A 14,450-nucleotide genomic window follows, 5' to 3' on the forward strand; every position below is an offset into this window, starting at 1 on the left:
AAACACGCACTGCCCTCAAACTGTCCAACTCTGGCAAAGTCCTTGCAAACATTTTCTGAAATGTTTCAAGTTTCACAACATCATTCCTGGAACAGGGAGATTGGAACTGAAAACAGAATTCCAGAAGAGCCTTAATCAATGTCCTGTACAGCAACAACATGACGGAGAGCATAACAAACGCTGCATTCACTCCCTTACCTACCTGTGACTCTACTTTCAAGGAACTATGAACCTGCACTCCAAGGTCTCTTTGTTCAGCAACACTTCCCAGGACCTTACCAGTAAGTGTATAAGTCCTGCCCTGATTTGTCTTTCCAAAATCCAACAGCTAACATTTATCTCAATTGAACTCTATCTGCCATTCCTTGCTCCACTGGCCCATCTGATCAAGATCCTGTTGTATTCTGAACTAACCTTCTTCGCTGTCCACTACACCTCCAATTTTGGTGTCTTGTGTAAAGCTACTAACCATATCTCATATATTCACATCCAAGTCATTTATATAAGGACCCAATAATTGATCCTTGTAGCACACTGCTGCTCACAGTCCTCCAGTCCACAAAGCAAATCTCCATCATCACCCTCTGTCTCCTACCATCAAGCCAGTTTCGTACCCAAATGGCTTGTTCCCCTTCATTCCATGTTATGTAACCCTGCTAACCAGTCTGCTTTGTGGAATCTTGTCAAATGTCCATATAAACAACGTTCACAGCCTGGTTTAATCAATTTTCTTTGTCACTTCAAAACATTCAGTCAAGTTAGTGAGACACTATTGTGCACGTACAAAGCCACATTGAGAACAGTCAATAATTATTCCTTACTTTTCCAAATAGATGGATATCCTGTCCCTCAGAATCCTTTCCAACAACTTGCCTGCCACTGACTTCAGGCTCACTATTTTCTTGTTCCATGGCCTCTCCTTACCACCTTTTTAAAATAATGGCACCTCATCTGTCGCTATCAATGATACAAATACCTCAGGAGAGGCCCAACAATCACTTCCCTAGATTTCCAGAAAGTTCCGGGATACATCTGATCAGGTCCCAGGGCTTTATCCACCTTGATGCAATTCAAGACATCCAGTAACACCTCCACTGTAACATGGATACTTTTCAAGTTCTCTCTGTTTATTTCTCCAAACTCTCGAGCTTCCATATCTTTCTCCAGTAAAAATGACGTGAAATATTTCCATATCTTTCCCACCCCTGGTGGTTCCATAGACAGCCTCGTTAATCTTTAAGGGGTCCTATTCTCTGGTCCAGTTAATCTTTTGTCTGTGATATATTTGTTTGATCTCTTTGGATTCTACTTAAACCATTTCCTGAAGCTATTTCATGTCAAACAGCATCAGCAGCAAGCAACAGAGCTAAACGATCCCACAACCAATAGATCAGATCGGAGCTCTGCAGTTCTGCCACACCCAGTTGTGAACGGTGATGGACAATTAAATAACTCACTGGAGGAAACATCACAGATATCCCCACCCTTACCGGTGAAGGGGTCTCACACGCCAACGCACCAGATAAGATGACAGCATTTGCAGCAATCTTCAGCCAGAAGTGCAAAGTGGGATGATCCATCTCAGCCTTCTCCAGTGATTTCCAACATCACAGATGTGAGTTTTAAGCCAGTTTGATTCAGTGTGAATAACATCAAGAAATGGTTAAGTAGTGCAAAGGCTACGGGCCCTACCAATATTCTGGCAATAATACTGATGGTTTGAGCTCCAGAACTTGCCACCCACCAAGCTAAGGACCGCTCCAGCCCTGGCATCTAGCGACAATGTGGAACCTTGCCCAGGGATGTTCAGCACAAAAACACAGGGCAATGCAACCCAAGCAATTTCCATCTATCAGTCCACACTCGATCAGCAGTAAAGTGATGGAAGATGTCATCAACAGGGGTATCAAGCAGCATCTGCACAGCAATAGCCAGCTGAGTGACACTCATTTTAGGCTCCACCAGGGTCACTCAGCTCCCGATTGTGTTACGGCCCTGATTCACAACCTGACAACCAGCTGAATCCCAGAGGTGAGGTGAGGGTGACAGCCCAGTCCCACTCCAAGATCACTATTTCTAGCTGATTCTACCCTTGTCTCAGCTCATATACTGTCATCCACCTTGTGTTATCTCCATACGTCAGTATCCAAACACACTCCTGGCCAGCTTCCCACATTCAATCTCCCTGTAATCTTAAGAAAAACTAAATCTCTGCTGCCCAAGTACTCCCTCGTACCAAAACTTGTTGATCCATCACAAGGCTCCTATTCATAATCAACAACATAGAGCCACAGAGATGTACAGAATGGAATCAGACCCTTCAATCCAACCCGTCCATGCCAACCAGATATTCCAACCCAATTCCGTCCCACCTGCCAGCATCCGGCCCACATCCCTCAATTTAAAATTCTGACCCTTGATTTAATTCCTGATTGTGATCATCCCTAGCTTGCCGCATCAGACCTACGTGAAGACCTCGACAACCCATTCTGTTCGAGACTTCCAATGATCTATTAATTCATTACTTCACCTGTGTGGCTGCTTTTACAGTTGCCAAAGCATCATTTTCTGAAATTCGCAGCCAAAACCTCACAGGTCTGCTTTCCTCCTTTAAGACATTCCTCAAAGCCTGCTTATTTGGCAATGCTTTTGGTCACCTGACCTAATACCATCAGTCTCTGACCTTATGTCTAAAGTTCCCAATAATATTTTTGTGAAATTATAAGCATGATGATAAAACTACAAACTGTTCTTGATTTGGACATTACCTTCAAATCATCACTGTTGCTGTAATGAATACTCTGTAATATCTCTTACCTAACCACATTGTGGGAGTACCTTCACCACACAAACTGCAGCTGTACAAGAAAGTCAAACATCACCCTCTCCACAAGCAACAGGGCTTTGGCATTAATCACTGGTTTCTGTGGAAGGAGAAACACAATTGATGTTTCAGGGAGTGCAAAACAGATTACAGGGAATGAAAATGGTGCAGAATTTGATAGTCCGAAATGGAAGGAAAATACACTTGCTTATTGGAAAAAAGAATTCTTGAGTGTCAAAGATTTTCCAGAAAGAAAATTAATAAGCAGCACATGGTCAGGGGCTGGGCGGCAGAGAAAAATTAACTTACAAAAATGTCTGTAAAAGTAATCGTAAAATACGAAACAGACCAAAAATACACCCATTGTTTGATACTGAGCAAGCTAGATATTGACAAAGTGCTCATAAGGGAGCCCAGAGATGAAGTAGAGCTGTAGAAGCTGTTATGATCCCACAGTCATAGAGACGTATTGCACCGACACAGACCCTTCGGTTTAACTCATCCATGCCAACCCGGTATCCGAACCTAGTCTATTCCCATTTGCCAGCACTTGGCCCATATCCCTGTAAACGCTTCCTAATCATATCATGTGTCTATATAGATGCCTTCAACAAGTTTTAATTGTACTAGCCTCCACCACTTCCTCTGGCAGCTCATTCCACCCACTGCATGAAAGAGTTGTTCTTTAGCCCCCTTTGAATTTTTGCCCCGTTAACCCTAAAGCAATGTCCTCTACTTTTGGACACCACTACTCCAGGGAAAACACCTTGTTCATTTACCCTGTTCATGCTCCTCATGATTGTATAAATCTCCATAACATCACCGCTCAGCCTATGGCACTCCAGGGAAAACAGCCCCAGCCTTTTATGCCTCATCCTGTAGCTCAAATCCTCCAACCCTAACAACATCCTTGTAAGTCTTTTTTGAAACCTTTCAAGTTTCCCAGCACCCTTCTGATAGGAGGCAGGCCAGAATTGCACACAATATTCCAAAAGTGGCCTAATGAATGTCCTGTACAGCAACATGACCTCCCACATCCTATATTCAATGCTCTAGCCAATAAAGGAAAATACACTGAACACCTTCTTCATCATCCTATCTACCTGCAACTTGACTTGGAAGTACTGTGAACCTGCAGTCCAAGGTCTCTTTGTTCTGCAAACGTCTCCAGGGCCTTTCCATTCAGTGCATAAGTCCTGGGCTGAAAAACGTATTGCTGGAAAAGCACAGCAGGTCAGGTAGCATCCAAAGATCGGGATAATCGACATTTCAGGCATGAGCCCTTCTTCAGGAATCCTGAAGAAGGGCTCATGCCCGCAATGTCGATTCTCCTGATCTTTAGATGCTGCTTGACCTGCTGTGATTTTCCAGCAACACATTTTTGAGCTCTGATCTCCAGCATCTGCAGTCTTCACTTTCCCCTAGAGTATAAGTCCTGCCTTGACTTGCTTTTCCAAAATTCATTCCCTTCGGCTTGTTCCCCCATTCTATCAGATCATGGCTGGGCCAACCCAGACCTCAACACCTCTTTTATGCTTGATCCGCATATCCCTCAACTGCTCAATATTTCAAAAATCTATCTGGCCTCTTTTAGAATAATTTGAGACAGAATCATAAATTCCCTACTGTGTGGAAACAGGCCCTTCAGCCCAACAAGTCACACTGACCCTCTGATGACTAACCCAACCAGATCCATTCCCCTTCCACATTTAACTTTCACAATTTTCTGGGCGGCACGGTGGCACAGTGGTTAGCACTGCTGCCTCACAGCGCCAGGGACCCGGGTTCAATTCCCGCCTCAGGCGACTGACTGTGTGGAGTTTGCACATTCTCCCCGTGTCTGCGTGGGTTTCCTCCGGGTGCTCCGGTTTCCTCCCACAGTCCAAAGATGTGCAGGTCAGGTGAATTGGCAATGCTAAATTGCCCGTAGTGTTAGGTAAGGGGTAGATGTAGACGTAGGGGTATGGGTGGGTTACGCTTCGGCGGGGCGGGTGTGGACTTGTTGGGCCGAAGGGCCTGTTTCCACACTGTAAGTAATCTAATTTTTTGGGCTAGAAAATTCTAGCCATTCACTGAGAGAAAAAAATTCTTTACATTTTTTACAAAATAAATGTTCCCTTATGTAATGTTTAGTTTGAGACTTCATTGGTGCTAGAAGATCGAGTCAACATCTACCCTGTCAAGCTCCTCAGAACCTTGTTTCCATAAGATCACCCCTTATATTATGTGGGTGGCACAGTGGTTAGCACTGATATCTCACAGTGCCAAAGACCTGGGTTTAATTCCTGCCTCAGGTCACTCTCTGTGTGGAGTTTGCACGTTGTCTGCGTGGGTTTCCTCCGGGTGCTCCGGTATACTCCCACAATCCAAAAAAAGTGCAGGTTAGGTGAATTGGCAATGCTAAATTGCCTGTAGTGTTAGGTGAAGGGGTGAATGTTGGGGAATGGATCTGGGTGGGTTGTGCTTCGTCAGATCGGTGTGGACTTGTTGGGCCAAAGTGCCTGTTTCCACACTGTATGTAATCTGTTTGTCGAGATTCTATTGAATAATGACCTAACCTGTTTAGCTATTCTTGATAGGTCAACCTTTTCATCCTTGAAGCGGCTAGCTGAATTTTTTTTGAATTGTCTCCAATACTGGTTTATCCCTTATTAAATATGGGAACTAACATTGTGTACAGTACTCCAAGTGAGGTCTCAGCAACAGCCAGTGTGGTTAACCAATCCTCACTCCATGCAAATAGGTTACCCCTGACACAGTGAGCTCCTGTATTATGCAATTAACTTTTCTATAGCACCTTATCATATGCATTTTTTAAAACCCAAATACAGAACATCATTGGATTGCCCTTTATCAGCCCTGCTTGTTATCTCCTAAATGAACTGTTGCAAATTTGTCATAGTGTCTCTTTCACAAAACCCAGTCTACAATGTTAAATGATAAGCTTTTCTAAATGTCCTGCTATTTATTACTTTAATATTCGACTCTGCCATATTACAAACACAGACATTAAACTAACTATAGTTTCCTGATTTCTGTCTCCCTTCCCTTCTTGAACAGGTGCATCAATCCACTGGATTTTTCCTGTATCCCCTGATTCTGGAATATTCCAATTGATGCCTTGAATATCTCTGCAGTCAGTTGCCCTAAAAGTGTTTGATCCAGGCCACTAGGTCCTGTCTGCCATTAGTCCTATTAGTTGGTCAATACTTTGTCCCCTGTGACAAAACTGTTATAACATTTTTCTCCCCATGATTAACTTGCTTATTTGCTACCTTTAGGATGATAACGGTATCCTCCTTCATGAAGATCAATGTAAAATATCGGTTTAAATTATCTGCTGTTTCCCTGTACCCATGATCAATTCCACAGTCAGAACCTCCAAGGGTTCGATGCTGACGTTAGATACTCAATTTTTATATACCTGTACAACTCTTGTCATTCATTTTTGTTTCTTGTCAATTTAATTACATGGTCAGTTTTCTCCCTTTTTGGTCATCCGCGGCTATGTCATTCTTTTCCTTGTGGGTACTGCTCTTGACTGCCTTTGTTACCCACGGGCGGTTCACCTTTCTCTTCGCGTTCTCCTTTTTGCTTCAAATTAACTTTTGCTAAGAATTATGTAAAACAAAACTCATCATATTACAGTGACTGAGCATGTGATTATTTTTAAACATTGGATGCCTTAATGTTCTCATTGGGTTTTGCTGTTTAAAAGAAGATCTGAGATCAGCTGCAAAGGAAGTGACAGCTGATTCGCTGTTAATTTCCAAAATTAATTTGAATACTTGCAAAAAGAAATTGTTTGTATTACTGTGAGAGCAGGGATCTAGCCAAATACCTATTTTAAAAAGGTAGCACAGTTGTGATGGTTTGAAGAGGGGCCTCCGATTTCAAAAGCACAATGTGATCCAAGTTGTCTTCTAATCTGTGCTGTACTAATTCTTTCTGATTGAGATGACTGGGTTGGCATGTGCGCAGGTTGTAGCAGGATCTCTGACTGCCACAAACCGATCTGGGGGAACAGCTCCTGTGTCAGTGACAGTGCTGTTGGACTAATAGAGGCAACAACATTCAGACTTCACGAAGCAACTGCGAACCAGGGCTGCAAACCCACAATTCAAAGAACTGCAGGTTAGGTGAATTGGTTATGCTAAATTGCCATAGTGTCCAGCGATGCACAGTTTCAGCGCATTAATCAGGGGTAAACATTGAGGAATAGGTTTGGTTGGGATACTCTTTGCAGGGTTGGTGTGGATTTGTTGGGCTGAAGGGCGTGTTTCCACAACGTAGGGATTCCTTGCTATGAGTAATTTTGGGGATCTAACAGAATCCTGGAATTCAGAGGGTTCACTGTTAGTTAAAATAGTATTGTGCACTCAGCTTATGCTACCTTCTGAAGCAGTTTGAGGTAGACTGCTCTGTGCAATTTTACAGAACAGATGCTCTGGAACCAATCATGGAACAGCTATTTTAGACCTGATAATATGATTGAATAATGAGCTCAAAGTAAAAGACCCTTTTGGTAAGATGCAATGCAGCATGATAGAATTTAGCTTTAGGGTGAGGAATTTGACTCTTCAACTAGTATCTAAACTTAAAGGCAGTGACAAGGGGATAAGGTAGTAGTTCGCTAAACTGGAATGGGACTCTAGTTAGAATGTCAAAGCAGAAGAATATATTCAGTTATTTTATTATTCTCAACAATATATATTAACTTGTCAAAGAAATGCACGATGAACAGCGGTGCATAGCTGAGGGAATTATGAGTGACATCAAATTGAAAGAAAAGATGTACAAAACTGCAAAGATGATGGTAGACAAGAAAGTTTAAAAATTTCAAACTATCGAAGGATGAACAAAACAACAGATGGAAGATATTTTGTCCCTTGTCAGAGAGACTGTTGTAACATCTTTGCTCCCATTAATACCTTGCTTATTTCCCAGCATTAGGATGGTAACAGCATCTTCCGGATTAGTAAAATAATTGGGCAAATTAACCCACCAGTCACTCAGCCTAAAACACAGTGCTCTTGTGATTCTGTGGTAGTGTCTCCAACTTTGAGCCAGAAGGCCTGGAACTGTCCCACCTCCAGAGGTGTCATAATGCATTGAAATAGTTTGATTGGGAAAGCAATACTGAGACAAACTTCAGTAATTGAATGGACAATCTTGATGGTCTCTGAAAAATCCAAACTTGACTGATTTGTATCCTCACCTGAGGCCTGATCTCAATTAATCTGCCTCATTTAAATGGAATTGCCTTTTCTTGTGTTGAATATAATTGAAGTTTGCCCTGTCTGCATGCCCCCTTGTGCAAAACATGTTGCAATCTGTCAAAGAATAAGATTGAAAACTCAGATCAGCTGATAACCTGTTCAAGGGCTTAAACCAGTGGCCTTTTCCACTGGGACAGTAGGCGCTACAAAATTGATCCCATTTCCCATTAAACTGAGACAGGTGGTGGTGAGCTTCCTGGAATGTCTTTCACTGAAACATTTTTGAATTAAAATAAATTACTTTGGTTGCGGTGCAATTGAATTTAGAGATTTAGTGGGGAGTATCGACTGTCATTTCTTCATTTCATCGCAGAAGGAATGAGAGCAGCCCAACGCCAGCCGAAACTGCCAGATATTAAAATGCGTAACTCCACCTCATTAGCCAGTCTGACTGAGTCATACAGACTCAAACATCATGACTGGAGGTGGGCTTTTTGTGTTCACTGTGGATGCTTTTACAGAGTTCAAAATTAATGCAGAACATATTTCTTGAGAACTGAAAACAACAAATAATGAATATCACAGGAGGGAGCTGATGGCCGAGTGGTATTACTGCGAGGTAAAAACATTGACTGCAGATGCTGAAAACCAAATACTAGATTAGTGGTGCTGGAAGAGCACAGCAGTTCAGGCAGCATCCAACGAGCAGCGAAATCGACATTTCGGACAAATGCTCTTCATCGGGAATAAAGGCAGCGAACCTGAAGCGTGGAGAGATAAACTAGAGGAGGGTGGGGGTGGGGAGAGAGTAGCACAGAGTACAATGGGTGAGTGGGAGAGGAGATGAAGGTGATAGGTCAAGGAGGAGGGGATGGAGTGGTTAGGTGGAAAAGAAGATAGGCAGGTAGGACAAGTCCGGGCAAGTCAAGGGGACAGTTACTGAGCTAGAAGTTTAGAACTAAGGTGAGGTGGGGGAAGGGGAAATGAGGAAACTGTTGAAGTTCACATTGATGCCCTGGGGTTGAAGTGTTCCGAGGCGGAAGATGAGGCGTTCTTCCTCCAGGCGTCTGGTGGTGAGGGAGCGGCGGTGAAGGAGGCCCAGGACCTCCATGTCCTCAGCAGAGTGGGAGGGGGAGTTGAAATGTTGGGCCACGGGGCGGTTTGGTTGATTGGTGCGGGTGTCCCAGAGATGTTCCCTAAACTGCTCTGCTAGGAGGCGCCCAGTCTCCCCAATGTAGAGGAGACCGCATCGGGAGCAACGGATACAATAAATGATATTAGTGGATGTGCAAGTAAAACTTTCATGGATGTGGAAGGCTCCTTTAAGGCCTTGGATGGAGGTGAGGGAGGAGGTGTGGGCGCAGGTTTTACAGTTCCTGCGGTAGCAGGGGTAAGTGCCAGGATTGGAGGTTGGGTTGATTGGGGGCGTGGACCTGATGAGGTAGTTGCAGAGGGAACGGTTTTTGCGGAAAGGAGTGGGGAGGGAAATATATCCCTGGTAGTGGGGTCTGTTTGGAGGTGGCAGAAATGTCGGTGGATGATTTGGTTTATGCGAAGGTTGTTAGGGTGGAAGGTGAGCACCAGGGGCGTTCTGTCCTTGTTACGGTTGGAGGGGTGGGGTCTGAGGGCAGAGGTGCGGGATGTGGATGCGATGCATTGGAGGGCATCTTTAACCACTTGGGAAGGGAAATTGCGGTCTCTAAAGAAGGAGGCCATCTGGTGTGTTCTGTGGTGGAACTGGTCCTCCTGGGAACAGATTCGGCGGAGGCGGAGGAATTGGGAATATGGGATGGCATTTTTGCAAGAGGTAGGGTGGGAAGAGGTGTAATCCAGGTAGCTGTGGGAGTCGGTGGGTTTGTAAAAAATGTCAGTGTCAAGTCGGTCGTCATTAATGGAGATGGAGAGGTCCAGGAAGGGGAGAGAGGTGTCAGAGATGGTCCAGGTAACTTTAATTTCAGGGTGGAATGTGTTGGTGAAGTTGATGAATTGCTCAACCTCCTCGCGGGAGCACAAGGTGGCGCCAATGCAGTCATCAATGTAGCGGAGGAAGAGGTGGGGAGTGGTGCCGGTGTAATTACGGAAGATCAACTGCTCTACGTAGCCAACAAAGAGACAGGCATAGTTGGAACCCATACGTGTGCCCATGGCTACCTCTTTGGTCTGGAGGAATGGGAGGATTCAAAGGAGAAATTGTTAAGGATGAGGACCAATTCAGCCAAACGAATGAGAGTATCGGTTGAAGGTTACTGTTGGGGACGTCTGGAGAGGAACAAACAGAGGGCTTGGAGGCCCAAGTCATGGCGGATGGAGGTGCACAGGGATTGGATATCCATGGTTAAGATAAGGCGTTGGGGGCCAGGAAAACGGAAGTCTTTGAGATGGTGTAGGGCGTGGGTGGTGTCTCGAACGTATGTGAGGAGTTCCTGGACTGGAGGGATAGGATAGTGTCGAGGTAGGTAGAGATGAGTTCAGTGGGGCAGGAGCATGCTGAGACAATGAGTCGGCCAGGGTGGTCAGGCTTGTGGATCTTGGGAAGGAGGTAGAACCGGGCAGTGCAGAGTTCCCGGACTATGAAGTTGGAAGCTGTGGGTGTGATATGTCCTGAGGTGATGAGGTTCTGTATGGTCTGGGAGTGGGGACACTGCTGGGCAAGGAACAGCTATATTCGAGGCTTCAATCCCACTATCTTGTGAGGACATTTCTTTCCCCTCTGATGTATGGTCCTCACTGAGACAACCCAGGTGGTCCCAGGTATCAATCTTGACCCATGCTGTATTAGTGATCCCTGTAATATCCTCCATTCCCGATCATCTTTCCTCTGTTTGGAATCTCTTCTAGTCCCCACAATGCTCTCTATCTCTGTCAGGTTCTCCAATCCCTAACAACATAATCCCTATACATCTCCAGTAGAAACTAAATTCCTTCATCCTGGTTAACCCCGAGAGTCCTGTTTATCCCTGTAAGCCCCTCCTACCAATACTGCCCTCCATGTAAATGTATTTGCCTTTAACCTCTCCATCCTTTCCTGTCTGGGTAAACGTCTCCAGCTCCTCCAAGTCTTCCTTGTCTGTGAAAAATTATTCACTCCATTGAGCTGTCCCGATCTGTGTAATCCCTTCCAGATCTAAATACCTCCCTGTCTTTGAAACTATGTCAGGCTCCTACCTGAGAATCTCACTATCCGTGTAATCTCCCAAGGAACCCCTGACTTCAGGAACCCCTCCACCTGATAACATTCTCCACGTCTGTAGAAATCTTCCAGTTCAACCGTCCCTATCATGGAACTTTGTCTCTATAATCCTAATGATGATGATAAACTCTTCCTCTCTAAAGCGCACTCAATCTCTGTAAACTCTGCTGGTCCCTGCTCCCCTCCTTGTGCATGTAATCTGCTTCAGTCACTACATATCTTTATATCTTTAACGTCCTCCCCATGTGACTACACTATTTATTTCCGTTACCTTCATGAGCTTCCGTAATTCTCACCGACTCTCACCATGTCCCATCCCTATATCCCTCCGTTTTTCTGAAAAGTCCTCCTGATTCATAAAACCCTCCCTAAATTTGTCTCCTGTTCCAGCCTCCACATCTCTCCCTGGAGCAGTCAAAGCTGCTCCAATAACCTCAAAGCCTCCTGGTGTTTCTAACTCCCTTTAGTTGTGAAACTCTCCCCATGTCTGTAATATATCCTGCAGTGTCAAAAGCTCTCCCTATATTTGTATGGTCCTCCAATCCCTACAATTGCCCCTGTTTTTGTAACATTATCCTGCACCTTGAAACCTCCTGATTGCCGAACCTTCTTCAGGCTCTGCACTTTCTCTATTTCTGCTACTTTCTCCTGCTCTTAGAACACTCTCTCTCTGTATGATCCCCTGCAGTCTCTGTAGCCATCCGTATCTCAAACCACAAGCTGCCTCCACAACCTTCCCCACACCTTTTCCTGCTTCCAGTCCCTTCAGCACCTTCTATAACTGCAAACTGCCCGTTTGCCAAGGCTACTCCAGTTCCTACAATGTCTGTCAGAATCTGATGCCCACACTCTCTCTAATCTGCAAGTGTCTCTGTAATCTGTTAATATCTGCAGCCACCACTACTGTCCGTAACTTTCTTCGGTCTTCCAGTCCCATTAAGCTTCCCATTCTTGCATTAACTAAAGCCTGTGTATCTTAGTACTGCCTAAAAACGTGCATGTCTATGTAAACTGTTCCAACCCCTCACTATCTCCATAAACACCTGCTACCCCTAAATCCATCTCTATTTGTATTCCCTCTTCTAGTCCTGTCAAAACCCCCAATCTATGGAGCCCATTTGATCTTCCCTTGTTGGGTAATCTCTTGAAGTTCCAGGTGATTTCCCAATTTTAGCAGTTTCCCCAATCTTTATGACTCTCCAATTCCGATCAGACTCACTTTCAATGCCAGTTTATCTAGTATCAAAACCTACCTATAATCTGCTTATTCTTCTCCAATTCTTAGAAATTAATCTCTTTACATTTCACCCTAGTTCTCCCCCAACCCTCCCAACCACAGGAACCTCTTTCAGTTTGAGCAACCCTCCCCATCTGTGTCATTGTCTCTAACCCAGTAACCTGGCATTCTCCATTGCCTTCCTATCTATGAGCCTTCAGAACCTAGAAGCCTTCGAATATCTGTAAACATCTTCCGTCACTACAACCTTCCATACCTCTCTCAGGACTCTTCTCTTGGAAACACCCCCTGTCTGTCCCTCTCAGTCTGCCTGCCTCACCCTACACCCATCCCAATCCCTATCTCCAGAATTAAATCCAGCTCCCTCTATCTCTGTAAATTCCTCAAATCCCCAAACACCTTTGTCCCGCTGACATTCTTGATCAGATGTACTCTGTTTAACTCTAACATCCTTGTGTCCCTGTAAGCCTCCCTATCTCTGTAACCTTTATCCATCTGTTCAAACCCCCACTACTGAGGAATGACTCCCTGTATTCGCCATAAGGGAGAAGGAAAGACAGTGAACAGATATGATGGAACTGTCATTCCGGAGATGTAGCTGCAGAATCACCATCGCTGGGAAGGGAATATTGAAGGGTTGTTGGGATCTATACAAAAAGGCAACAAGTTGTGAAGAAAGGATGAGGTTAATGCATTAATGAGACAGTCATATGGATCTGAAGATCAAATGTTGGAGTCTGTTTGGGTGGAGCAAGCAGCAACAACCGTTAGCAGGAATTATTTTATGGGCACCAGAAAATGATGGTAATGTCAAGATGGTTATGATCAGGACACTGAATATACTTGGAGCAAGGGCAGTATAGTTACTGTGGCTGACGGTGGTCTCCATCCCGACTGGATAACTAATGAATATCAGGGCTATAATGGATGGAATCCTGGATTGATTACGAGATGGTTTTCTCTAACATCATATCAAGGAGCCATCAACAAAATTGTCTATTGTAGATCAAATACTGTGTAATAATAAATATCTAAAAATCCTAATCTAAAGGTGTTTTTTTTGAGCAGAGACCCACAATGTTGTAATGTAGATGCTCAGTTTGAGCTAGGACCATGAGAAGTAGGAGTGAAATTAGACCATTTGGCCCATTGAGGATGCTCTGCCTTTCAATCTGATCATGGCTGACCTGATACTCTTCAACTCTACTTTCCTGCCTTTTCCCCAAGCCCTTGTTTCCCTGATTCATTAACATCTGACCATCTCTGCTGTAAATATTCTTAATGACCCAGCCTCGACAGCCCCCTCCAGTCAGGAATTCCCACAGAGTCACTACCCTCTGAGTGAAGACATTCCTCCTCATCTCCATCTTAAATAGGTGAGCCCTTGATGGGATTTTAGGGTCTCTGGTTCCAGATTCTCACACAACTGAAACGAAGGGAAATGACAAAGATAATTATTGGAGGTGAAATGAAAATTGGTGGAGATGGGGTTAACGAACAAGAATGTCCAAGGTTGCAGAGCTTTACAGATCAGTTGGAAAGATGTGCAGAGAAATGGCAAATTGAGTTTAATCTGGACAAGTGTGAGGTGATGTCAGATTCAAGCGGAAATTAAGGACACTGAGGGAAGTTGATAAATAGAAAGATCTTGGTGCAAGACATTAACTCCCTGAAAATGACAACAGAAGTGTTTCAGACAGGAAAGAAAACAAATAGAACACTGGCCTTCATCGGTCACAGCGTTGGGTATAGTGGTTGGCATCTGATGTTGTAATTGTATTAAACTTCTGCTTGGCCACATTTGCAGTACTGTGTGCTGTTCTCATCTCCACGCAATAGGAATTATGGGGAGACTTTGGAGAGGGTACAAAAGGTGTTTATCAGCACGTTGCCTGTGTTAGGTTTTTCATGGTGTGTTAGGTGTAAGAGGAAATTAAACAAAGTTGGATTGTTTTGCGAGAGTATCAGAGGCTGACAGGA

At 44.3% G+C, this 14,450-nt stretch overlaps 1 long non-coding RNA gene across 4 annotated transcripts in view; it reads right to left on the minus strand.

The window, feature by feature from the left end:
- The window catches only part of LOC140458770 (uncharacterized), a 30,104-nt gene extending 27,179 nt beyond the window's left edge, over positions 1 to 2,925 (minus strand). For all 4 annotated transcript variants that reach the window (XR_011953673.1, XR_011953676.1, XR_011953674.1 and 1 more), the window contains exon 1: positions 2,818 to 2,925. This is a non-coding gene — a long non-coding RNA (uncharacterized lncRNA). The remainder of the gene's footprint in view (positions 1 to 2,817) is intronic.
- Between the last annotated feature and the right edge of the window lie 11,525 nt (positions 2,926 to 14,450).

This window comes from Chiloscyllium punctatum, chromosome 34 (genome assembly GCF_047496795.1).
Source record: "Chiloscyllium punctatum isolate Juve2018m chromosome 34, sChiPun1.3, whole genome shotgun sequence".
Taxonomy (NCBI): Eukaryota; Metazoa; Chordata; class Chondrichthyes; order Orectolobiformes; family Hemiscylliidae; genus Chiloscyllium; species Chiloscyllium punctatum.